The following is a 26,309-nucleotide window of genomic DNA, read 5'->3' as shown; positions in this document are numbered from 1 at the left end:
CCATTAAACTCCACATTAGCCAAATTTGCCTGTTAACCCTTAGCTACATTCCAAATTTAGCCTGCCTTGTCAAGCTAGTTTAGATTGTTCTGCAGTATAATGTCTTTTGTATCAAATTTTGGCGCATATTCTGTTTATTCGGAGTTGGTAATTTATGAAGAAAAGGAGGATGATGAAAAAGATGTGAAAAAGAAAAAAAAAAAGTTGAAAAAAAAAGGAATTCGAAAATGAAAAAGAAAAAAAAATTCGAAAAAGAAGAAAAGAAGAAACCGAAAAATAGAAAAAGAAAGGAAAAATTTGAAAAAAGAGATGTTGTTTGTTGATTAGTCGGTTTCTGCTCCTATGTTCTATCTTATATTATTTGAGGAGTGTTTCTAGTTCGGTTTGGTGAGATTTTATGCCAAATGAAGGGCATGTGCTTAATTCATAATTGAGTTGGAATCGGATGTCGATATATGGTTTTGTTTAGGTACTAGCTTGATCACCTATACCTCCACATTTCCATAAACGTTTTGCCTTTTCTTACCCATTGCCTCACTTTACCATATTTTTGTAAGCCCTCCGTGATGTGGGACCTTGTTTGGTTGGAATGTGTGTACGGTAGCTAGAATTGTCTATCATATTAGTTGCATGCATGCTTATGTGGGTCGTAGTCTAGGTGAGCGACTATTTGTCTTTCTCTCTTACAAATATATGTTCACCCTTTGCTTCATGAGGGAAGAGTGACCCGTGAGAGTCCATTTTTAAAGGTCTTGCAAGGTCGACGGTTCAGCTTTATTATAAACACCCTATAACTCATTTGCATTTGACTGCTTAGCTATAAGTGTTAGTTTGTTTGCATTAAATTGGCTTAAGTGGGCATTTGTAGCTAGCTCTGATTATCTTTCCCGTTCCTTTAGTTGCATTTTAGTTTACTCGAGGACGAGTAAAGGTTTGGTTTGGGGAGATTTGATACGTGCATTTTATATAGTCTTTTTAGCCTATTTTATGCACGTATTTCTATGTTTTTATCGTGGTTTTATGCTACGAAATGCCCCGAATATGATATTTTGGTGTATTTTGTCTTAATTGCAGGAATGGACCATAAAATAGTGAAATCAAGCCATTTACCGTCCGTTTTGCATGCATTTGGAGGAAGAGTGGATTTGGAGCGGGAATTATAGTTGTCTTGGGATGCATGAACCTATTTCGGGAGCTAAAAGGAGAAGTCAAAGCTGAACTAACGTGATTAATGAGCTGCTGAAGTTAGTTTCCACTCGATCGAGTGCTTTTCTAGTCGATCGAGTGGTTTTAGGTCTAATAAACAGTCGATCGAGCACTTTAGTCATTCGATCGACCAGTTCAATAATAGCATTTACTCGATCGAGCTCTATTCTTGGTCGATCGAGCAGTTTTTGGCTGAGTTTGCTCGATCGAGTGGTTTTATTCCACTCGATCGAGTGGATTTGTCTATGGGCTGGGCTTTTTAGGTTTAACTCCGTCAATTAGGTTAATGATTCCTATTTTCTTATAAATAAGAAGTTAGTATGTCATTGAAAACTCTCTCTCTCTCACTCCCTCGGTCCTTGGACCTCATACGTTATTCCTTGCTCTATCATTATACACTGTTACTTTTGTTCTTGCTTATTTCCGGATCATTTAATTCAGTAACTTCTCTTCCTTTTTCTCCTTAATTACTTAATGTTTATTATTGTTCTTCCTTTATTTCTTGCTTCCCCTTTAATCATGTCTAGCTAATTCCCCTTAATATGTTAGGATTAGGGAAGCCGAGGTAGCAATATGATAGGATTGACTTGATTAGATTAGTCTTGCGATAAGAATTGTATTAGGCAATTTAATTGTTATTAGGTCAAATGAATGCATGCAGGAGACCAATTTATCTAGTTAACCCCGACCTGGATCGAAAGATTGGAAGGGAAGGCTTGCTTAATGACAATAAGTAATACCTAATTAGGGCGAAAGCTAAGTTAGGAGACCCTAGGGCGGTTTAAGGACCGAAAGGTGACGACCATAGCTCTTCTTATCAATAGTTTAATCGACTCAGTTGACCCGATAGTGTAGCTGCCACGGTAGACCGACTCCTAGCATATTTCTTTCTCTTTCTGTTAATTTCTTACATTCTTTTCTCTCTCGCCTTAGCTTCATTAGTTTATTTCAACAATCAAAACCCCCATTTCTGTGACACCCTGACAGACCGAATTAGACAGATAGATAGCAATTTAGCCTCCCTGTGGAGATCGACCCTACTTACCGCTGACTTCTATTAGTAGTAACTTAGGTATTTATTTTTGGTACAAAACGACCGTATCAGCTTCTTTCTTTCAATCTTTTGACACGCCAACATTAATGCAATGCTCACTAATCTGTGAACCTATACTGCAGGCTGTCACTACTGTGCAAAATCCATTCAGGTATGTAGCTAAGTATTAGATTTATGGTACGGATTATCTAACTAAAAGCACATATAAATATATAATGACAACTAAAAGCACTTGAGTCACTAAAAGAGCATAGAAGGAGAAAATACCCATTGAAGCTTATATACTTTAACATTCAAGCATCCTACATCTATAGGAGAATAATAAACTCAAATTGTATTATCTTTTCACTTGTGGTGACCATGAAAAGTCAAATAGTTTAAAAGTTTTTGGTACTTGGGTTGGAGACTTGGAGGGCTATAAAACATGCTCCTATCTATCCTTCATCGCCCCATAATATAGCCCAAAATATACTGATAATGTTTTAGCTAAAGTCGAGGCCGCCATTATCAGAAAAATGGTAAGACAAAGTACATCATATAGAAAATACTCCGTACCATAAATCTAATAGTTAGCCTTTAGATTGATAGATACACTCTTTTACCTTACTAGATACACTCCTTTATATTGTTAGATACACTCTTTTAGATTTCTAGATACACAACTTTAGATTACTAGATACACATCTCAGGCAAGCTAGATACACTCGTTTACCTTGCCAGATACACATCTTCGGCAAGCTAGATACACTCCTTTACCTTGCTAAATACACATCTCTAGATTGCTAGATACCCCCTGCTACCTAAGCCCCTTGCATTTTCATTCAACCATGGCAAAAATGTTAATTTAATAGTCAACTTCCTCCGTAATTTCCATTATATATTAACCCGATTCACCATTTCAGCCACCAAACTGTGACCTCCAAATAATGGTAAATCAGCTACAAACAGAATATCGTAATGCTTGCCAAACACAAATAACTTGGTTGCTGGCCATAGGAGCGACAAAAGAATGGTGAATCAAAAGCACCAATCTTGACAAAAATTACAATTTATTACCTCAGAATTGACAAAAATTACAATTTATTACCTCAGAATTGATAAAAATTTGGGAATGAAAAACACTAACCGTGATGTTAGAAAATCAGTGGCGAAGGGGTTTATCAGATTACAGGAGAATCTAGACTCCGTAGTGAGTCAAGTGTCCATCCCCGCAGGCCCTCGCAGTTCCACTATTACAGGAGTTGAACAGGAACGCAATGCCTTTGGCTCAAATGAACAGTCAGCAGGATCATTTGAAATCATAAGTGAGGCCTCTGAAACATCTGAGTTGGGTGAAAAAGAAGGCCAGAAGGCATGCATAAGTGAGGTTCCTCCGAGTTAGTCACCTAAAAGTCAAGATTCCAATAGAGAGGAACTCGGAAGAGAATCTCACAATGAAGTGCCACCAATCAGAAGCTCTTCAGAATATGAAGTGTCGGGGTTGTGCTTGGAGAAGAAAGAGGGAGAGGCTGACGAAATTATAGCTCCTGCGGAAGACCCTTCAATGGAGATTCAGGTGGACCTACCAACCGGTTTAAAGGATACTCCAGGACAGTTTAGAGACAAAGACCAAGAAGGAAGCCTGGATGCAGAAGCACCTGATGAAAATGTCGAGAATGATATTCGGAGGATGGAGTGGGAGTGTGATTTGGGAGCTGTTAAGACTGACCAGGAAGTATATCGAGGAGGAGCAGGAGAGGTTTCCAAAGAAATTGAGGAGCAGATTGAAGATAAGAAAAAATACATTGTGATATACAATTAAAAAACGAAATTTGTAATGACCAATTTTTATAAACGCGCATCACTTATGTTTGACTACTTACATCTCCCAAACTTCACGATAAAGTATTTAATATAATCTATTAATCTATTTACTGCATATAATTCATTAAAGGAACATCTAGTAGATGACTAAAAGAAAAGCATAGAAGTAATTACCAATTTCGCGCTTGCCATTGTCATGGCTATCACTTCCATGAATCACATTCCTGCAATTACAAGTTTAAGTTAAAATTCACGAAACGAGCATACCTGACAAACCATAACTCGTAACTCGCAAGTTTTGTAAACATTGCTATGACTGTAAAGTCAAGGTCTTCCGGGAACTTGTATCTTTAACCACAAGAGACTAACCTTCCGGTTTGGACAGCACGATCTCCTCGAACAGTTCTAGGTTCAGCTTGAAGAGGGTCAGTAGCTCATATTAGCTTGCGCGATGATGCAACAACGCTAACAGCTTCCCAGGCCTAGCAAAATTCAGTAGCTCCTATTACCTTCCATCATTCTTCAAGTATATAATACAGACACACAGACCTTAATTTGTAAACTGTAAAACGCAGAATCACACAACACTCAGAAAGCTATCAAGCCATACATCTAGCAATGGTGGCACGAACAAGAGCTCGAGCTATAATAGCTCTCTTCTGGTGCTTATCTTCGCCTAACCTTATCACATATACTATTACTCTATCCAGATCCAGATCTGATCCCTAAAGAGCTGCCATGAGCAACAATCCATCCAATAAAGTAGTCCTTTGGTAGACGGGACTTGTTCCAAACAAAATGGAACCAGACAACTTTGGTATCAGTTGCGCCCAGCCATTGATAACCTTGATGTATAGTATAAGCATTGCCATTTTTCATCCACCAATTTCCACAATATCCAGATTTGATCTTCTCCTTAACACCACATAATTTCCTCCAAGACCAACTAGCCCGAGAATTAGGTTAGACTAATAATCAAATAAAAATCGTTGAGCGCGAGCACTTTCAGAGAAAGTGTTGAGGCTCCTACTCAAAAAATGTGAAGACTGCATAAAACAAATCTTAGAGGATACACTCCCTTAAATTGCTAGATACATACCTCTAGCTAGTTATATACACTCATTTAAGTTGCTAGATACACTCCTTTAATTGATAGATACACTCTTTTACTTTGCTAGATATGCAAGATAGATACACTCATTTACTTTACTAGATATACATCTATTGCATGCTAGATACACTCCTTTAGATTTCTAGATACACACTTTTACCTTACCACATACACATCTATGGCATGCTAGATACACTTTTTTACCTTACTAGATACACATCTTCGGCATGCTAGATACACAAAAATTTTAATCCACAACTAGCACAATAATCAACGATGAAACACAAAAATTGTGAAATAAAGGAAAATTCACAATTCATAAACTACCTCTTATTCCAAATTCAAATATCCAATTAAGGCCATAAAATGTTACAGCCAATGAGTATCATAAAATTGACAGGTAACATTCTAAACAAGTTCTAGCTTTGAAAATACTCAAATTTTCTGACCAAGGGTTCAAGGGGGCCACGAACATAGACAATTCCCGAGGATATTTGCATTATATATTATGTTAAAATGGGTACTGGGTTTTTATCCAAGTATCGAAGATCCAATTTCGGCTATCATCAGTGATTATGATGGTGTAGTAGGAAAAAGCTGAAGTGTCACAATTTTGGATTTCATATATTCCAGACATGAACACTTGTGTTATACAATTAAGATGACAATTCTTAAATAAACACACTTACCCGTTAGCTTAAGCTTTCTTAGAGGATACAACATGTTTATTGAGCTCATCTGCGACAAAAAATGATGAAAACAATTGTGTTGCTCAACTGAAAATTCTATACAGGCGACTGAAGTCGTGTGAAATGAATAAAGAATTAAATCTGGGAAGTGGCCTCAAAGTGAAGGAGATCGCGAGCGAGGGCAGAGAAACCGACAGTCTGGGAAGAGACACATACTCCCCAAATGCTTCCGGCGACGGTGCCCCAGATAACTTTAGAGACCACACTGACCATCCCATACAACACCACAAACCCGAATCACTAACATAGCCTTCACCACGCCATCTCAGCACGACAATTTATCACCCTAAATCACCCACGCTTTCGAAATCCAAGTCGCCGGCGCTTTTCTTTCAGAAACCCCAATTTTGAATGCATATGAAGCTCCTTAATACCCTTGGAATCAGGATGCTATTCCTTGTACGTCTTCCTGAAATTCTCCCTGTAATTACCAATTACAAACTAACAATTAGAAACACATCTCCAGCACATAGATAGACGTATAGAACATAACTCAAACATATAGCAATTTGGAATATAAACCATGGAAGTCGTCTTAAAAAGTACCAGATACAATAGATACCCATGGTATTACTACCGGATACAAATAGTATTACTACTAGATACACAAATCGATTTGTGTATACAGTAGTAATACCATGTGTATCCGGGCTAGTATTTTGTGTATCCACGATATAAAGATTAACTACGACAACCAAACTGGACACCACCACACCTACTACCAGCACCACACCAGCAGCATCCCTGAACTAACTCCACAACCCCACGAAATTTGACCAATTTTTATAAACCCTAATTTTTAATTAGAATTCATACTACAAATCAATTTTTTGATTAAATCTTATGTTTTCTCATAAAACCACTTCTTAAATCTTCACAATGGAATAGATTCAAAATACTAAATAAATTTTCAGAGATTAAAATAAGAAATGAAACTAACCTTTCTTCTATAATACACTGAAATGCGTCCTTGGGAATGGTGGTAGAAGCGGCGGTGGAAATGGCGGTCGACGGTGGAACTGGCGCTGACGGTGAATGTGTGAGAGGCGATGGAAGTAGAGTATTTATGGTGGGTTTGTGGTGTGAGGGTGTTGAATTGTTTTAGTTGGGCAGATAAATAGGAAAGTGCGCCTGAGAATGACTTTAATTGATTAGTTCGTACGGTTCGCACCGTAAATCAGTTCGTACCTGAACCGCCCCTATATATATGTTGTTGTTGTCATTTTGCTAATAGTATAGAAGGTTGGGAAAGTAAGATGAACATGCGGGTAGTGTATACGAGTCTGCATGACTCGATCGAGTGGGGGGCACTTGATCGAGTAGGTGAGAGGCTCGATCGAGTGGGTTTGACTCGATCGAGTAGGTGAGAGGCTCGATCGAGTGGGTCTGAGTCGATCGAGTAGGTAGTTCTGCGTTCTCTGGGCAAAAGCAAGTTTTTGGACGCTCGATCGAGTAAGTGGGGCACTCGATCGAGTGGGGTCAGCTCGATCGAGTGGGTTATAGGCTCGATCGAGTATGTTTTAGAAAAGTTTATGATCAGGTTCTGGAGTCGAGGCAGTCGATCGAGTAGGAGAGGCAACTCGATCGAGTGACCTCAACTCGATCGAGTGGGTTAAGGGTCTCGACCGGGTAGGTTCTATACAGGTCGTATGCGTGTTTTGAGATGTGGGATGAGTGTTTATGTTTACCTTTCTCTTATATTGTTTCAATATGCCGCCAAAGAGGAACGCTTTGTATGCTAGAGCAGAGAGTATGGCCGTTGATGATATAGTAAAGATGTTGCAGCACCAGGATGCTCTCACCGATGCTTTGAAAAGAGTGGGAAAGGACAAAGATGTTGATCACTCCAAGATCAGCATTCACATAGCTAGGTTTAACCCTAAGGAGTATAACGAGACAGGGGCGGCAATTCTGCTGGATAATTAGCATAGAGAGATGGAGAATATTCTTGAGTTGGTCCATTGCCCGGAGGAGTTGAAAGTGGAACAAGCTGCATTCTACTTGAGGGAAGCGGCCAGTGAGTGGTGGGATAAGGTTAAAGTGAGTGCTCGCAGGAGATGTATATGAAGCAGGGACTACCTGCGATACCTTGGGATGAGTTTAGGAAAGCGATGAGGCGTGAGTTTATGCCAAAGCATGTGCGTAGTAAGTTGAGGGAAGAGTTTGATGATTTTAAGATGACATTCGAGATGACAATGGCTGAGTACTACCGCAAGTTTAATGAGAAGTCCGGGTATGCTAAGGACATGGGGCTAAGTGAAGAGAACTTGTCATTGAGGTTTGAGAAGGGGTTGACCCCCAATATTATGGAGAAGTTACTGGTGGGAGTTCTTATAGATGTGAAGGAGGTCTATGAGCGTACTGGGAGGGCTGAGAGGTTAGTTTAGATGACCAAGGAGAGGGGTGCTGAGAAGAGAAAAACTGAGAGCGAGGGTGGTGGTCAGTCCAGCTATAAGAAGGGTGGTCATAACCAGGTAAGAGCATATTTATCGGGCTCGGGGTTTAGTGTTGGGGCTTCTTAAGGGCGTGGTCGTGGAATTAGTGGTAGTAGTTGGGGTATGACCTATTATAACTGTGGTGGTATGGGCCACAAGAGGCATGAGTGCACCAGTGCGGTGAGTGGGGGTTTCCAGAGACCGTCAGAAGGGAGTTTCTCACAAGGTCATGCACAGAGCTACGCTAGTAACAGGCCGGCTGGGTCGTGGAACAACAGGGGAGGTCAGAGTAACAACGGTGGGGCTAACCTCAATGGCGGTAATTCATATCAGAGACCGGCGATGAACAACAACAACAACCAGGGGTCGGCTGCTAAGCAGGCTACCTCAGCTAGTACTGTCCAGGGAGGTGGGCAGAAGACCAGTGGCAAGCTATTTATGATGGAGAAGAAAGCAGCTGAGGATTATGCTCACGTTATCACCGGTACATTTCTTGTTAATGGAGTTTTTACCTTTGTTTTGTTTGATTCGGGAGCATCACAGTCGTTTGTATCGTTGAGTCATGTTAAACGGTTGAGTTTGAGTGAGTATGAGTTTGTAAGAGAGGAAGTTTTTATACCTTTGGTGGAGTTTGTATCTTGTGGGCGGTTGTATAGAGGTGTTTCTATGTTAGTTGGACAAGTTGATCTGCCAGTAGACTTGTTAGAGTTCCCTTTAGATGGTTTTGAGATGATAGTTGGGATGGATTGGTTGGGAAAGTACAAAGCTAAGATAGATTGTCATCAAAAGAAGGTTTCTTTGAGAGGTCCTAAGGGGATTAGTGTGTCTTATCATGGGTTTGTTGTCAAACCCAAAGTTAAGTTGATTGCAGCAGTGACCTTGAAGTCTTACCTGAGGAAGGGGTGTCCGTTGATCCTGTGTCATGTGAGAGATAACCGTATGGAGAGTCCGGCAGTTGAACAGATACCAGTGGTGGGAGAGTTTTCAGATGTCTTTCCGGAGGAGATACCGGGGTTACCAATGAAGAGGGAGATAGATTTCATCGTTGAGTTGAAACCGGGGACGGGGCCAGTCTCTAAGGGACCGTACTGTATGGGTCCTAAGGAGTTGGAGGAACAAAGGAAGCAGCTGGATGATCAGATTGAGAAGGGATACATTAGACCTAGTGTATCACCGTGGGGAGCACCAGTCCTGTTTGTGAAGAAGAAAGATGGGAGCTTGAGGTTGTGCATCGACTATAGGGAGCTGAACAGAGTGAAGGTAAAGAACAAGTATCCTTTGCCAAGGATAGATGATTTGTTTGATCAGTTGAGCGGTGCAATAGTCTTTTCTAAGATTGATTTGAGGTCGGGTTACCATCAGGTGAAGATTAGGGAAGAGGACATACCGAAGACAGCTTTTACATCGAGGTATGGTCATTATGAGTATGTGGTGATGTCGTTTGGTTTGTCTAACGCACCTGCATTGTTTATGGATTTGATGAATCGGGTCTTCAATCAGTTCTTGGATCAGTTTGTGGTGGTTTTCATAGATGATATCTTAGTCTATTCTAAGACTAAGGAGGAGCATGAGGAGCATTTGAGGATAGTATTGCAGACCTTGAGAGAGAACCAGTTATATGCAAAGTTGTCCAAGTGTGAGTTCTGGTTAGAGGAGGTTGCTTTTCTGGGGCATGTGATTTTAAAGAAAGGGGTAGCTGTAGATCCAAAAAAGATTGAAGCGGTTACCAAGTGGGAAGCACCAAATAATGTGGTAGAGATCAGGAGTTTCTTGGGTTTAGCAGGGTATTATCGACGGTTCGTTAAGGATTTCTCCAAGATAGCTAGACCTATGACAGCTTTGATGAGGAAAGAGAACAGGTTTCGTTGGGATGAAAGTTGTGAGACGGCGTTCCAAACCTTAAAGAAGCGTCTGACCACAGCTCCAATCTTAGCATTACCTGAAGGGAGTGAGAACTTTGAGGTGTATACAGATGCTTCAAAGAATGGGTTGGGTTGTGTGTTGATGCAGAATGGGAAAGTGATTGCCTATGCTTCTAGACAGTTGAAGCCTTATGAGGAGAATTATCCTACGCATGATCTAGAGTTGGGTGCAGTTGTGTTTGCTCTTAAGATTTGGAGGCATTATCTATATGGGGTGACCTTTAAGGTGTTTTCAGATCACAAGAGTTTCAAGTACATCTTCACTCAAAAGGAGTTGAACATGAGACAAAGGAGGTGGATGGAGTTGATTGGGGATTATGACATGGATATTATATACCATGAAGGGAAAGCTAATGTGGTTGCAGATGCTTTGGGCAGGAAGAGCGTGCATTCTCTTTGCACGGCTGTGTCTTTGATGAGATTGAGAGATGAGGTGGGGAAGTTTGGGATACATATGATCCAGAAAGGGGATGCTATGGGGGATTTGACAGTGGAGCCAGACCTTTATGATGATATTTTTATGAAACAGCATTGGATCCCAAGATTGAGGAGTGGAGGGCTGGAGTAGAGAAAGGGACAGTGTCTAGATTCTCTATTCATACAAATGGTAGTGTGAGGTTTGATGGGAGGTGATGTGTTCCTAATGATGAGGAGTTGAAAAAGATAATCATGACAGAGGCTCATTTCACACATAACTCGGTACATCCAGGCGGTGATAAGTTATATAAAGATTTGAAGAAGACCTTCTGGTGGCCTGGGATGAAGAAAGAAATAGTTGAGTTCGTGGCTCGTTGTTTAACATGTTAGAGAGTGAAAAGGGAGCAGCGACGACCACAAGGTAAGATTCAGTCTCTTGAGGTACCTGAGTGGAAGTGGGAGTTCATTTCTATGAATTTTATCTTGGGTTTACCGAAGATTAAGCTGATCAGACAGAGGATGAGAGCGGCCCAGGATCAACAAAAGAGTTATGTAGATCTGCATCGCCGGGATATAGAGTTTCAGGTTGGGGACAAGGTTCTTTTGAAAGTGTCTCCTATGCGTGGGGTCATGAGATTTGGTAAGAAAGGGAAGCTGAGCCAGAAGTTTATAGGACCATATGAGATCTTGGATCGTGTGGGTGAGGTTGCTTATCGGTTGGCTTTACCGTCTGCTTTGGATAGAGTGCATAATATGTTTCATGTGTCTCAGTTGCGGAAGTATGTTAGTGATCCATCACATGTGTTAGAGGTTGAGAACATCGAGCTGGATGAGTCCTTATCTTATCTTGAGGTACCAAAGCAGATTCTTGATCTAAAGGTTCGAAAAAACTAGACATGGTGAGACAGTGTTGCTTAAGGTTCTTTGGTCTAATCATGAGGTTGAGGAGGCTACATGGGAGGCGGAAGAGGCTATGAGGGAACGGTATCCGTCTCTTTTTGATCAGGTATGTATGGTTACGGGGATGTAACCTTGTTTCTTTTGGGGGGTAGGAGATGGTCGCATAGAGTTTTTACATGTTTTCATAGAGTTTTGCATGTCTTATGTTGGTTTTGGTACAGTTAGTAGTTGCCTTGAGTCGGATTTAGTTTTGTTTTGCGAGGAGTGATGGGAAGTTTGGTGTTGAGTTTTGTTTATGTTGTTGTGTCGGGGAGGTGTTAGTATGTTTGTTTTTGTTTGTGGTTTGAACTTCACTAGCATCCATAATGCAACTCCGGGGACGGGTTTTGGCTTGTTTAACACTCCTTTCGGGTCCATATCTGCACGAAATATAAAATAACCCAAAGTAGCCGATTCACGGGAGAATAGTAGCCAGTCGCTACAAAATAAGCATAAAAATGCGTGCAAATAAGTAAACTAAATGTACGAAATAGGCACGCATCAAGTAGAACATGGAAATCAAGAGACATGAAAGGGTAATACTGTAATACTACGGTTTTATATGTCTTGGGGTACTCTATCGAGTGGGGCTTACTATGTCGAGTAAGTAGTTTTTGACGCAAAACAGTAGTCTGCCTGTAGGATACTCGATCGAGTAAGTTGGGTACTCGATCGAGTAAGGGGCACTCGATCGAGTAAGTCACTTACTCGATCGAGTAAGTGAGTTATCGGGTGATTTACGATGGGTTTGTTAATAATGCGGATTAATATATAATGTTTCGTCATCTTTTTCCTAAAACACTTTTCATAACCTAAATCACACAAAGAGAAGATTAAAGTTACGTTGCTTCATTCTCATCGCATTATTAGCAAATCCCGGAGCTAGGAGTGTCGGCTTTCGTTGTTCTTTACATATTCGTGATCCTTGCGTCGAGGGTAAGTCTTACATATTTTTTTTATATTGTTTGGTTAATGTTGGTTAAACCCTAATTGGGTGATTTGGGGATTTTTGGTGGTTATGGTAGTAATAATATGTGTGTATGTATAGGAGGAGGGTTCATTGAGGAGAGATTCTAAGTCAGCTGCTTGATCATCTGATTTCGTGTTGCTTTCCATGTAGGGTTTCCCTACTCAGTATTAGTTACATAATGTGTGGTGATGGTTGTTGTGATTAAAGATTGATTGTATTGTTGAGTTGTTAGACGGTTGTTATTTTCATACTGTTGATTGGTTTGTAACTGTCTATGATCTTCGGGGCGCGTCCTTGGCTGAGTGGAGTCACTTGCGGGAGTGGCTTCACGCCCTTGGTTCGCCCTCTGTGGAACCCGCCACAGGAGGGGATGTGCACATTAAGGAAACTTGTGTTTAACGCTCAGTGGTTGATGAGCGGGGATTTTGTGGGTACGGCTGCGATCTCCCACTGGCGGTGTGGAGTACTTGTTGCGATAAGTACTCTGGCAGGACTACACACTTTAGTGTGTAATCAATTCTATGGAGATTGATTATGGAGTTTGGAGGATTGCTGTGTTATTGGGCTGTTTATGTACTTGTTTCGTTGTGGATTGGTTGTGTGTAATTAGTACTGAACCCGTTTAAATGTTTTAAAAACTGAGGTGATCCTTTTGGGGATTGTGAGCAGTTGTTGAGCAGGTATGACATGACGCATATGGGATAGCTAGGATGAGTCATCACGTGGCAGTTAGAAGTCTTCCGCTGTGTCAGACGATGTTTAGTAGTTTTGATAGTTTTATCAGTAGACCGTTTTGAGTACTTTGTATTTCAGTTTAACAGTTTTGGAGTTTTCATGTAATCACTTTAAACCATATTTACTTTTAAGTATGTTTCGTTATTGTCTTATGATTATCATTGCCTCGGGTAACCGAGATGGTGACGTTTCCATACCTTAAGTGGTCGTGGTAAGGCACTTGGAGTATGGGGGTGTCACAAATAGCGAAATAATGAACGTTGGAGGAATAAAAATTTTATGCTAGTAGTGGTGTTGGTGATCAAGAGAGTAATGTTTCGTTGTCTAGAAGTGTTAATGTATTTAAAGGGGTTTAAATGAAGGATTTAAGTGTGGAATTATATATAAACATCAAGTTTTAGAATTTGAGACCACTAGGAAGATGAGTTAGCCTATACAAAGTTGTGAGTGAGTGAGTTAATTACATTAGATGACCTTGTGAATAATAAGACAATGAGTGGTGATATTTTGCAATTTGGGAAGTACTATTTTACGATGCAAAGTTATGAATGCGTGTAGTAGATTAAAGGGATAAGTTGGGTCGTGATTTTGTGTGTGATTTATGTTTGGAAATTGGGAATACAAGAAGGTGACTTAGCTTGCGTAAGGTGTCTTAAATTGAGTAAGATGATTATATGAGGCAATTTGTAGATAATGAGTGATGTGTGATCTAAGTTGAATATGATTTGAAAACCTTGGTGGAACAATGAGAAAGTAATTGAGGTACCTAAGGGTGAAATTAGATGATAACTCGGGTTGTTCATAATTGTAGGAATATGTAAATCGAATTCAAGGTTAATGGGAATTGAAAGATGGTAACATGAATTCATGGAATAAGAATATAAGAGGGTATCAGATGGGACTTGAGGTAATCAATGAGATTGGATGGTGAAAGATGTCTAGTAAAAGTCGTAGTAACAAATGAATAGCGAAACTATTTGGAAAATATTGTACGCGTGTGATATGGTAATTGATGTTATTTTGTGAGGTAGAGTTGTAGATGTAGCACTACCAAATTGGTCTCCATGGTTATGAATGTTAGAGTGCGATATGTGATGCATGTGGGCCAATTGTGTGGTCAAAGTATTTTGATTACTTGCGTTGTATCGTATGACCGTTTAATTTGAGTAGGTGTGTATAAGTATGAGAGTGGTTATGTGAGCCTTTGACCCTATGAGTGGTAGTATAGATGTTGTTGTAAAGTTGCCTCCCAATCGTCAACTAAAGCGTCCGTGGTATACATTGTGATCTTATTGTAGAGTCCATTTGAGGGGTGTTGTTGTTATTATTCCTTGAGAATAATGAGTGGTTAGGCCGTGTCCATGAAATAGTATGTTGTGTTGGTAGTATGTCTCGAATATTTCATCTTAATCGTGTAATAATGATGGCTATAAGGCTAAGGCCCTGTTCTTTTGGACAGAAATTGTCTGAACTGAACTGAACTTAATGGAACTGAACTGAACTGAACTTAATGGAGCTGAACTTAGTAGAGCTGAACTGAACTGAACTGAAATAATAAGAAAAAGATTATACTAATAATAATAACAATAATACCAATAATAAGAATAATAAATATTATAATAACACTAAATATTATAATAATACTAGGTAGTATTCCGCGTTTCGCGCGACCTATTTTAAAATTTTATTATTATAATTGAAGATAAATAATATAATTTATATATGACTTTTAATATTTTCAATTATAAATATAAATGTATTAATTTTTATTAAATTTAATTTTTTTTAGGTTTCCTTTTATAAAATATTTAACTAAAACTCATATTAACTCCTATTCCGAATAACTCTCCCCATTGGAGGGTGGCACGAGAATTAAGGGTGTTTGAATTAAATAAGCTGAGTATTGTGGTAAGGTGAGATAATTGGAGAGAGGTAAGGTAGTGTGGGGTATTATTGTGGGGTGAGGTGATTAAAATAAGTATTGTTGTGGGGTGAGGTGATTAAAATAAGATAAAGTATGATATTGTGGAGTATTGTTGTGGGGTGAGGTGATTAAAATGAGTATATAACTTTAATAAAAAAAAAGAAATGGGGAGAGTATTGTGAATTAAAGAATAAGAAAAGGGGAAAGTGTTTTAGCATATTAGGGAGTATTTAGTTAGTCATAACCAATATGTTATGCTTGAAATATACATATTTAATTGAAGATATTAATAAAATTATAACATGTTTTCTACTTTTTCATATCGTTTATAATATTATATTACTTAATAATCATTACTTTTAGTTTTGATTATTTAAATCCACTCGCGATCATTGTGTACATACTTACATACTTGTACACATACTTGTTATCACACTATTTAGGCTCTGTTCTTTTGGACTGAAACGAGTCTGATCTGAACTGAACTGAACTTATAGGATCTGAACTGAACTTAACTGAACTTATAGGATCTGAACTGAACTTATAGGATCTGAACTGATCTGAACATATAGGATCTGAACTGAACTGAACTTATAAGAGCTGAACTTTTCTGAACTGAACTTATAGGAGCCGAACATAACTTAATTATATTATATTTTATTTTATTTAACTTAACTATTATTATTATTAATATATTATTATTATTATTACTTGCCAAGAGAGAACATTGATAAAAAAAAATTATAGTCTAAAACACAAAGTAAAATAATAAAAATTTTCCCCTTTATATGCATTGGTTTGTTCATACATTATACTACGATTACATTACGATAACAAATAAATCACATATTATCTCTTTTTTTCTAACCATTTATTTCTATATTATCATAATTCTCATCACTTTCATCTTCACTATCACTCTCAACAACGGATCCATTGCCTCGCCAAATGTTTTTGACTATGTTGTTTCGTACCTAATACATGGCCTTATTCCACTTTTTATCAAACATGCCCAAATCTATTGTGACGCTGAAATTATTAATGCGAGGAGTGATTTTTTTTTTAAATAATAATGTATGTATCAAAAAATTAATGTCAAATATTTTTGTATGGGTCTTTAAAAATAATACTCCGTATATAGCTTTTCTGAACTAAATTTATAGGATCTGAATTTTTTTGAACTGAATTTATAGGATCTGAACTGAACTTATAGGATCTGAACTGAACTTATTGGATCTGAACTAAACTGAACTTATAGGATCTGAACTGAACTGAACTGAACTCGTAGGATCTGAACTGAACTTATAGGATCTGAACTGAACTAAACTGAACTTATAGGATCTGAAGTGAACTGAAATTAAGTGACTTTAAGTCCAAGAGAACAGGGCCTTAAACCTATCAAAATCTCATATGTATTCAATTTCTCGCAATATAATTTTTTTTTCATTCTAACGTTATAAAAACTTATCTCCTAGTAGTTTTTTTAAGTTATGTTTTTAATACATACAATAACTCTTCAAAATATATTTTTCTTAATGATTTAGTGGTCTAATTTGTATAACTTTTTCAAAATGTTTTTTTTTTACGTAAATGTAAAATATTGTGAGACACTCAGTTTGATCATATCTACATATCAAAATATTTCAATAAATATAATGAAAATTATACTCAATTGAAAGCATTTTTCGTAATGAACGTAATTATTTACATTTTAGAATTGTTATCAAAATATTTCTTTAATAAATTTAGAATCAAATCATCGTAATTGTTATATGTAATTTTATAATATATTTATTATACTCTAATTAATACTTTGCTGAGATATATGCAATATTTATTATGTTTATATTTAATGTTCGGCTGTAAATAATGCTTATATTTATGGCTGGGTTGACACGTGGCGCATCCACACATGATTCAACCTTGTTTTTTATATAGATATATATATATATATATATATATATATATATATATATATATATATATATATATATATATGAGTGAAGTTCTTATGAGTCCACCTAAATCTTTGAGTCCATAAGTCCTCTCTACATCCCTTAGATCTTCCACTAAGGATGGTTGAGATTGAAAGCAAAAAAGCATACTTAACACTAATGAGTTTCTTATACACTAATTAATCCACTTTCTCTCTCTAGCTTTAATTATACATTCACTAATGGATTAATTATACACAAAAAAAAAATTTTGAGCAGAATTTTTTTTTTTTGGAATGAAACTTTATACAAATGTTACTACACTTTTACTGTTTTAAAAATGTAATTTCAACGGAAAAAAGTGTAATTTCAACAAAAAAAATTGCGGTTTGACGGATTTTATTTTGAAATTTGAAAATTTGAAGCAAATTTACAATATATTTTGCGTTTTACGAGTGTAACTCAATTTTTTCGACAAATATGATTTTGAATTTTTCCAATTTTAACACAACTCATTGTGAATTGAGTGACTTATAAGTGTAACTTTAGTCTTTTAAAAGTGTAATTTTAGTCCATTAAAGTGTAATTTTAATCCATTAAAGTGTAATTTTAGTCCATTAAAGTGTATTTTTAGTCCATTGAGAGTGTATCTTTAGTCCATATTAAAAGTGTAACTTTAGTCCATTAAAGTGTAATTTCAGTCCATTGAGAGTGTAACTTTAGTCCATTGAGACTGTAACTTTTGTCCATATTAAACATGTAACATGAGTCCATATTAAACATGTAACATGAGTCCATTGAGAGTAAAACTATAGTCCTTGAAAGTGTAACTTTAATAGATATAAGTGTAACTTTAGTAGAGAAAAATGTAACTTTAATAATAGAGAAATCTGTAATTTTAATAGAAAAAAGTGTAATTCTAATAGAAAAAAGTATAATTTTAACAGAAAAAAGTGTAATTTTAATGAAGAAAAGTGTAATTTTAACAGAAAAAAGTGTAATTCTAACAGAAAAAAGTGTAATTCTAACAACAAAAAGTGTAATTTTAGTCGAAACAGGTGTTATTCTAGCAAAAAAAAGTATAATTTTAACAGAAAAAAGTGTAATTTTAATGAAGAAAAGTGTAATTTTAACAGAAAAAAGTGTAATTCTAACAGAAAAAAGTGTAATTCTAGCAAAAAAAAGTGTAATTTTAACGGAGAAAAGTGTAAATTTTAACAGAAAAAAAGTGTAATTCTAACAGAAAAAAGTGTAATTCTAACAACAAAAAGTGTAATTTTAGCCGAAAAAAGTGTTATTATAGCAGAAAAAAGTATAATTTTAATGGAAAAAAGTGTAATTTTAACAGAAACAAGTGTAATTCTAACAGAAAAAGTGTAATTTTAACAGAAAAAACTGTAACTTAACAAAAGTAAGAGAAAAAGACGAGATCTTGAAAGAAAAACAAAAAGCGTGTTATTCATCTACAAACCAAAACAAACAAATATGACACAAACAAATATGACACAAACAGACGGAGGGACATAAATATGACATAAAACAAAAACAAAAAAACAAATCTAAAACTTAAAACAAAAACTTGAAAAAATAAAATAAAAACAAAAACAAAAAAGGAAAGAAAAATAAAACAATACGGAGTACAAAACACAACATATTCAATTTCAGTCGCAAGTAGCAGCCATTCTGGTATTAGATCATATATACTGGCTATAAGTTTCATGTAAAGCCATCCTATCTGTAAAAATCAAAAATCATATACTTGATATACTCCTATTAAAGACGTTCACCACTGATTTGTTTTTTTACAAGTGCAATATCATTTTTCTGAACTATTTAAAGGCGAGCATGAAGTATTATTAGATTGGGTAAGTTGAGCCTGAGTTTGTTAACGCGACAAATTGTTGTCACTACAATAAACTCTGACAATTTTGACTCGGCGTGGCAGCAGGTGCAAGGAGGACGGAGCAGTGTGGTCGGCGTTGTCGCGGATGGAAGGAGGAGAGGCGGCAAAGGAAGGAGAGGGTGACGGTGGCAGTGGTGGGGGTGTCGTGGGTGGTGGTGGCGTCAGATGGTGGTGGTGTCGGGTGAGGGGGTGGGTGGGTGAGGAAAAGAGGGGGAATTTTTTTGAATTTTTAGGTTTTGAATTTATTGGGTTTTTGATTTAATTGGGTTTTTGATAGAGAAGGTGAATGAATTGTGTGAGATGAGAGATAAATGGATGTGATGATAAATTATATATAGTGGAATTAGTGATAATTAGGATGGATTAGTTAAGGTAGTGAGAGAGAGTGTTTATTTAGCTAATTAATCACCTTTTTGTGCTTTGATCTCCACCACCCATCTTCCCCATCCAATGGCTTGGATGAGGACTTATGGACTCACACTTAGAGCATGGACTTATTTGATCTTTACACTATATATATATATATATATATATATATATATATATAGAGGCGGGATCTCGTGAGTTTGGTTCTTACGGTGAGTTGTGAGTTTGTGTGCTCACAAATCTCAGCCATTGAATAAAGGGAAATAGATGGCTAAGATTGATACACTAAACAAAATTAAAAAAATTTAACAGAGACATGGCAGATCACTTTCCTCATCTATAATCTAAATAATCCAAATCTAGAGAAGCCATTAAAATCCTCTTATACATACATCTAAACAAAAAATCCAAATCACCATCAATACACTTTCCTCGTCTCCTCCAACTACCACAGCTGATTCGACCTATAATCCCCATCAATACACCCATAGGCGACATCACTGATCAAAGCAGACGGCACCAGAGACATCACCGGAGATCACCAGCTGCGCCGACAATAATTGTATAAGTCGCCTGCACACCGCCACTCCGCTAGACGCTAGATATTTGTGGGACTTGATGATGATTTGGGGGAATTGATCGGAAATATAGATTCTTGATTGATGAATTTGGGAGAATTGATCCACTATTTTGCGACGCGACGGTACTCGATGATAGGCGACTGTTTTTAGTGGTAGTGATCGAATTGGCTATGAATTCGTATTTTGGTGAATATATGCAAAGCCTTTAATGGATATGATCTGGTTCAGAGTCTTGAACGATGTTTTTCGATGATTATTTATTACTGTACGGAAAATTCTATGTTTTTTTTTATCAAGTATGCTCTTGTGAGATGGCTGACATATTGCTAAGGAGTAGTTGGTTCATATAATAATTGATGTGTTTTAGTCGAGTGTCAACGAGACGGGTTTGTTTGAAACGGTGATGCAGGTTATTGGTGTTGGTATCTGATCCAGGGAGAATGCAGGTGGATATGGTGATGAATGATGGTGAAGTCGGAGGATGAAGGGGATGAGCTGCTGCTTTAAATGGTGGTCGTCGGGTTTAAGGTGAGTTGTGAAGATGATGAAAGGTGGTTGATGCTGCGGGTGCGTATTACTGATGGTGATGGTGGATGAAAAGTAGGGGATCGAAAATGGTGATGGTAGACTATGACAATGGAGTTGGAGGTTGGTGCGTAGGCTGCTGGTGTTGCCGTGGTTGTCGAAGGTGGAGGGAGTTGCTGCTGGTGGTTTAATGCGAGGTTGATGGCGGGTGGTTATGGTGGTTTGGTGTAGTGGTGATGTCGAATGGAGATGAAGATGCAGTGGTGCTTGTTGCGTTCGTCGGATGTAGGGTGTTGTTGCTGCCATGGTGACGGAAGCATGAGCAGGGCAAATGCAGGGGTTTAATGGTGATGGAGCTCGGGTTGAATTGCAGGTCTGGTGACGACGAAGGTGCAGGGGATGGAAACCGGTGATGAATGATGAAGATGACGATGGTAATGGCGGGTTTGGTCGAATTGCGGGGAGTAGCAGATGATGAAGGTAGGTCAAAGGTTGAAGATGGTGAAGGTGAATGATGAAACATGAAAGTGATGAACTGATTGGGTTTGTGAAGTCAAGAGCTGACTTTGACAAAGTCAAAGGCTGACTCCATTCATGCCATATTTTATTTCGTCCCAAATTCCGTCTCGCCTTACTTTTGACTCGCTTCACTTTATTTTCCTCCTTGCTTTCCGTCTCACCTATACATAATAACAACATAATAACACTACAATAACAACACAATCACCCGGGGAAAAAAAGAATAAAAAAAATTAAAGTAGTAAAAAAATCAAATGACAGGAATAACATCACAATAACACTGCAGAATAAAAGACAATAACATGCGGTAAAAAAAAAGTAAAAATCAAAGTAGTAAAAAAATTAAAGTGACACCGGAATAACATCACACAATAACAAATGAGAATAATGAGTAGAATAAAAGACAATAACACGTGGTAAAAAAAAAAAAAAAAAAAAATCAAAGTCGTAAAAAAATCAAAGTGACAGTAGAATAACATCACAATAAATGAAGAATAACGGTAGAATAACAAAGACAATAACACGTGGTAAAGAAAAAAAAAAAAAAAAAAGGTCGTAAAAAAAATCAAAGTGGCACTTTGGAATAACAAAGACAATAAACATAAAAAAAAAGAGTAAAAAAATCAAAGTAGTAAAAAAAATCAAAGTAGTAAAAAATCAAAGTGACACTGAAATAACATCACAATAACATGTGAGAATAAATGAAATGTGAACAAAGACAATAACACGTGGTAAAAAAAAAAAAAATCAAAGTCGTAAAAAAAAATCAAAGTAACAACAGAATAACATCACAATAACAGCGGAATAACAATAACATGTGGTAAAAAAAAGAGAACAAAAATCAAAGTAAAAAAAGCACAATAACAGCATAATAACACGAGGTAAAAAAATAAGAGAAAAAAAATTCAAGGAAAAAAAAATTTGGTACAAAAAGAGAAAGAAAAAAAGGTAACATAATGAGAAAATTAGAGAAAAACATAAGAAAAAAAAAATCAAAGTTGTAAAAAAAAGCATAACAACACGAGGTACAAAAGGAGATAAAAAAAATTTAAAAAAAAAAAAAGAGTAACACTAGAAAAAAAGAGAAAATAAGTAAATGACAGTGATTTTATATGACATGTAAGATTAGATCTTGGCCATTCATCTCGAATATAATCTAGTGGCTGAGATTTTCCAAACTCACAACTAGTGGATGAGATTCCCCCAACTCACAACTCACCATAAGAACCAAAATCACAAAATCCAATCTCTATATATATATATATATATATATATATATATATATATATATATATAGCGACGGGTTCAAGTACGAACTGCCTTAACGTACGAACCGTACAAACTAGCTTATTTTGACCATTTTTTTTTTCCAGATACACTTTATTTCTTTACTACATACACTTCTTATTAGATACATTTTATTACATATATAAATGCAAATTTTTCAACACTAAAATTATAGATGCACTTTTACACTTTTTTAAACTAATTTTTTTACGGATACATTTTATTTTTTTTGCGGATACACATGACATTAATGTCAGATACACATTATAATATTTCTGGATACACAAGTCTATACTTCCGGATACGCATCATATTAATACCAGATACACATGGTTATCTTTCACTTAGGATACACATGTATCTCGTATTAATACCGTGTGTATCTAGGGTGGTATAATACTTCTCAGATACACAGTATAATACATCTAGATACACAAGTTCATACTTCCGGATACACATGGTATTACTACTAGATACATGTGTATCCGGTAGTAATATGAGATGTATCCGGTAGTAATATGAAGTGTATCCGTTGTGGTATTTTGTGTATCCACTACCCCACCTTCACCACCACCACCGCTGCCGCCATCATTACACCGCCGCCACCAGTACACCGTTGCCGCCGCCATCCTCACCACCATTCACCCATCACCACCATAAACACCCACCACCATCAGCTATCGCCGACGACGACCAATACTCAAGCCAGCACTACCACGGCCAACCAGGCGACATAAAATGACATCACCATAACCGACATACGACGCCGATGAGATAATCAGAACTATGACACTGCCATCACTCACCCGTGACTACCACTAGATCCACCACATCACTGTCGACATCATAAACCAACCTAAACAGCACCAACATCACAACCACCTGAAACTCTCGCCGTTTCCACCACCGTCACGTCTAAAATTGAGATTTAAAGCCAAATCTACAACTCACGTCAACCTCCATCTCTATAGCACCAGCAACTAAACGGCAACTCCATCAATATCCATCTCCATGGCAGCAGCTCCACCGTGCCCGGATCACGACTCCCCTGCTCATGAAACCACCATCAACAATCGACAAGCAGCAGCCCGACATCCCTAATTCATCACCGGCAGCAGCAAACAACACCAACGAACCACCCCACAACCACCGTGGTTTCTTCCTTTGCCTCTCATCACCTACATCATCATCACCAATGTACCTCTTATACATTCATTCATCACCATCAATTCAACCATAAACACCAATATATTGTCCGTCACCATGACAACCATTTCGACCTCCACAACAACTCAAGTCAACCATCTGCTCATCCTCGCAACCAATCCAACTCCGTTGCACCTGCAAACCGCCATCCATGAACCGTCGCGGCGCCGTCTTGATCCCCTGCTACTGCCGCTATACCAACACCACCCCCAATCCCTATGATTACCACCACCAGTACTGACCAACTTAAACACGCCTAGCACTAGACTGACCATCGCCTATCACTAAGGCAAACACCACAACGCCACCAACCACCACGAACCACACAAGCCACTCAACCTCTTAGTTACCCCCATTTCGTATCACTACCACTAAACCACCACGTCCAACGCCTCTCCTCTATCCACCACACCCGAAAACTCTGTTAACACAAGAAGCGTTGACGATCCCACCACAACACCCACTACTCACCTTATCAGCACTCATCCACCGTGGCCAACCACCATTGCTGAAATTTTGTAGATCTGGAATTTTAAAATAATTTTTTGTAGATGTAGAAGTTTGTCGAGGGTATAATAGGTGATGCTCGTCGTTGTGTGCACCAAAGATAAATCTATAATACCTATTAAAACTAACAGAAGCTAGTGGTAACAGGGTCGAACCACAGGGAGGCGATGCAATTATTAGTTGTCTAATTTTAAGTCCAAGGTAACAAATGTGGGGGTTTGATTTGATTTGGTCTAAAGCTGAAGGCAATAAAAGAAAGATAAACTAAGCTAATAGATGAAAACAGATATTAAAAAGGGTGCTAAGATGGTCGGTTCACTATAGTTTCAAGCGGACATACTAGGTAGGTCTAAAACAAACAGGTGAGACGGGAAAATAAGAGGTCCTCTCGGTCCACTCTCACAGGTAGCATCTTTCGATCTCGCTACAGGTCCCTAATATCACTAATACTGACTTTCGTCCTGAAAAGTGACTAAAAAGGCTAAACTAACTTGTATTTCGATCTCGTTAATCTAGTCGTCTTAATTAGGTAAGTTATCTCCCTTCCCTATCTTTCGATCTTTATTGGGTCGGTCAAATCCTAAACATTCAACTAGTCGCGTGCACTCGATTCGTCAAACATAGAAATTAAATTAATTAAAACGAAGGTAATCTCACGAGGCCGGTCGATCGACCAGGAAGCCCAGTCGATCGACCACGGCGCGCTCTAGGTCGTCCTATTCTAATGTCGCCTACGCTACAGATTCCCTACATCCTAGCACAGGGGGGTTTAGCTACTCATACTCATTATAAAAACAGCAATGAACTTAACAATTAAAACATTCGAAATCATGCTTAAATTATCTAAACAAGCGATTAACATAAAGCGATAAATTGGTTTCGGGAGATCTAACCTAGCAATCCTATAGTACGAATGAAAGCAACAAATTGAATAATAAAACAGAAGAATACCGTGTAAAGGAAATGTAAAGGGAAGATCATAACCGAATGCAAAACAGAAACTTTATTAAAGAACGAACTAAACTATGAATGTTGAATTGTATCTCGAACTGAATGATAAAAACTTGATAGAAAACTCCCCCCTTGTTCTGAAAACCTCAGTTACGTTATATAGCAAATACACGTAACACTTATTCCTTAACCTAATATACAATGGGCTTCTTAATTCTCGATTTTCTTATTCACGTCAGAATTAGCGGCTTGGTCGATCGACCATGCAAGGCGATCGATCGATCGCTCTTCTTTGAAACGAGCCTCTGGGACTCGTGGGTTGGTCGATCGACTAAGGGCGTGTCGATCGATCAAGTAGCGATACTTGACTTCTAAATTCTCGTGGATTTGTCTTTCGGGCCTCGAAATGCGCACCAAGCTCGTTCCTTGAGTAAATACTTCACGTCAAATGCAATGCAAGATACTCGGGGACGGATTTAGCTCAATTTCTACTCAATTCCGCATAAATCTGCAATATTACATAAAAATACGAAAGTAGACGAAATGGGGCAAATAGTAGCATAAAACTACATAATTGAGCTCTGAAATGCGTGTAAAATAGGGTGTAAAACATCATATAAATGACACGCATCAAACTTCCCCAAACCAAACCCTTGCTTGTCTTCAAGCAAGAGCTAGACTCGATCCTAAGACCTAATGGAACGAGTTCAATCTCAGAGCGAAATGCAAACCGAATAGCCTAAACCAATTTAACGCATTAACTAACAATCAACTAGCAATATGAATTATGCAAACGAGTTATGAAGTCGTCAAAAACTGCTGAACCGTCAACTATAGAGACTTATCATTATGGACTCTCACGGGTCGCTGAAATCACTCAAATAGGCGCAAGTGGAAATATGTAAAAGATAGAAAGAAGTAATTTTTGTAGTGACTCTCACCTAACTACGACCTATAAGAACATGCCTGCAATCTAATATGAAAATAATCTCTACAACCGTACATACGCATTCCAACCAAACAGATAACCATGACACATGCCTAGGTAAATATGGATATGTGAGGTAATGGGTAAGAAGAGGCAAAACATTTATGGGAATGTGGAGGTATAGGTGATCAAGCTAGTACCTAAACAAAACCATATGACAACATCCAACTTCTTGCTCAAAATTAACAATAAAACGGTGCTAATGGCAAGCACAAATCTTGCAATCTCCACAATAAATCAACTCCCCATAAGATATGAACGAAACATGGGAGCAAAA

Source organism: Silene latifolia, chromosome 8 (assembly GCF_048544455.1).
Source record: "Silene latifolia isolate original U9 population chromosome 8, ASM4854445v1, whole genome shotgun sequence".
In the NCBI taxonomy this organism is placed as follows: Eukaryota; Viridiplantae; Streptophyta; class Magnoliopsida; order Caryophyllales; family Caryophyllaceae; genus Silene; species Silene latifolia.
Note: the sequence above shows the minus strand (reverse complement) of the source record.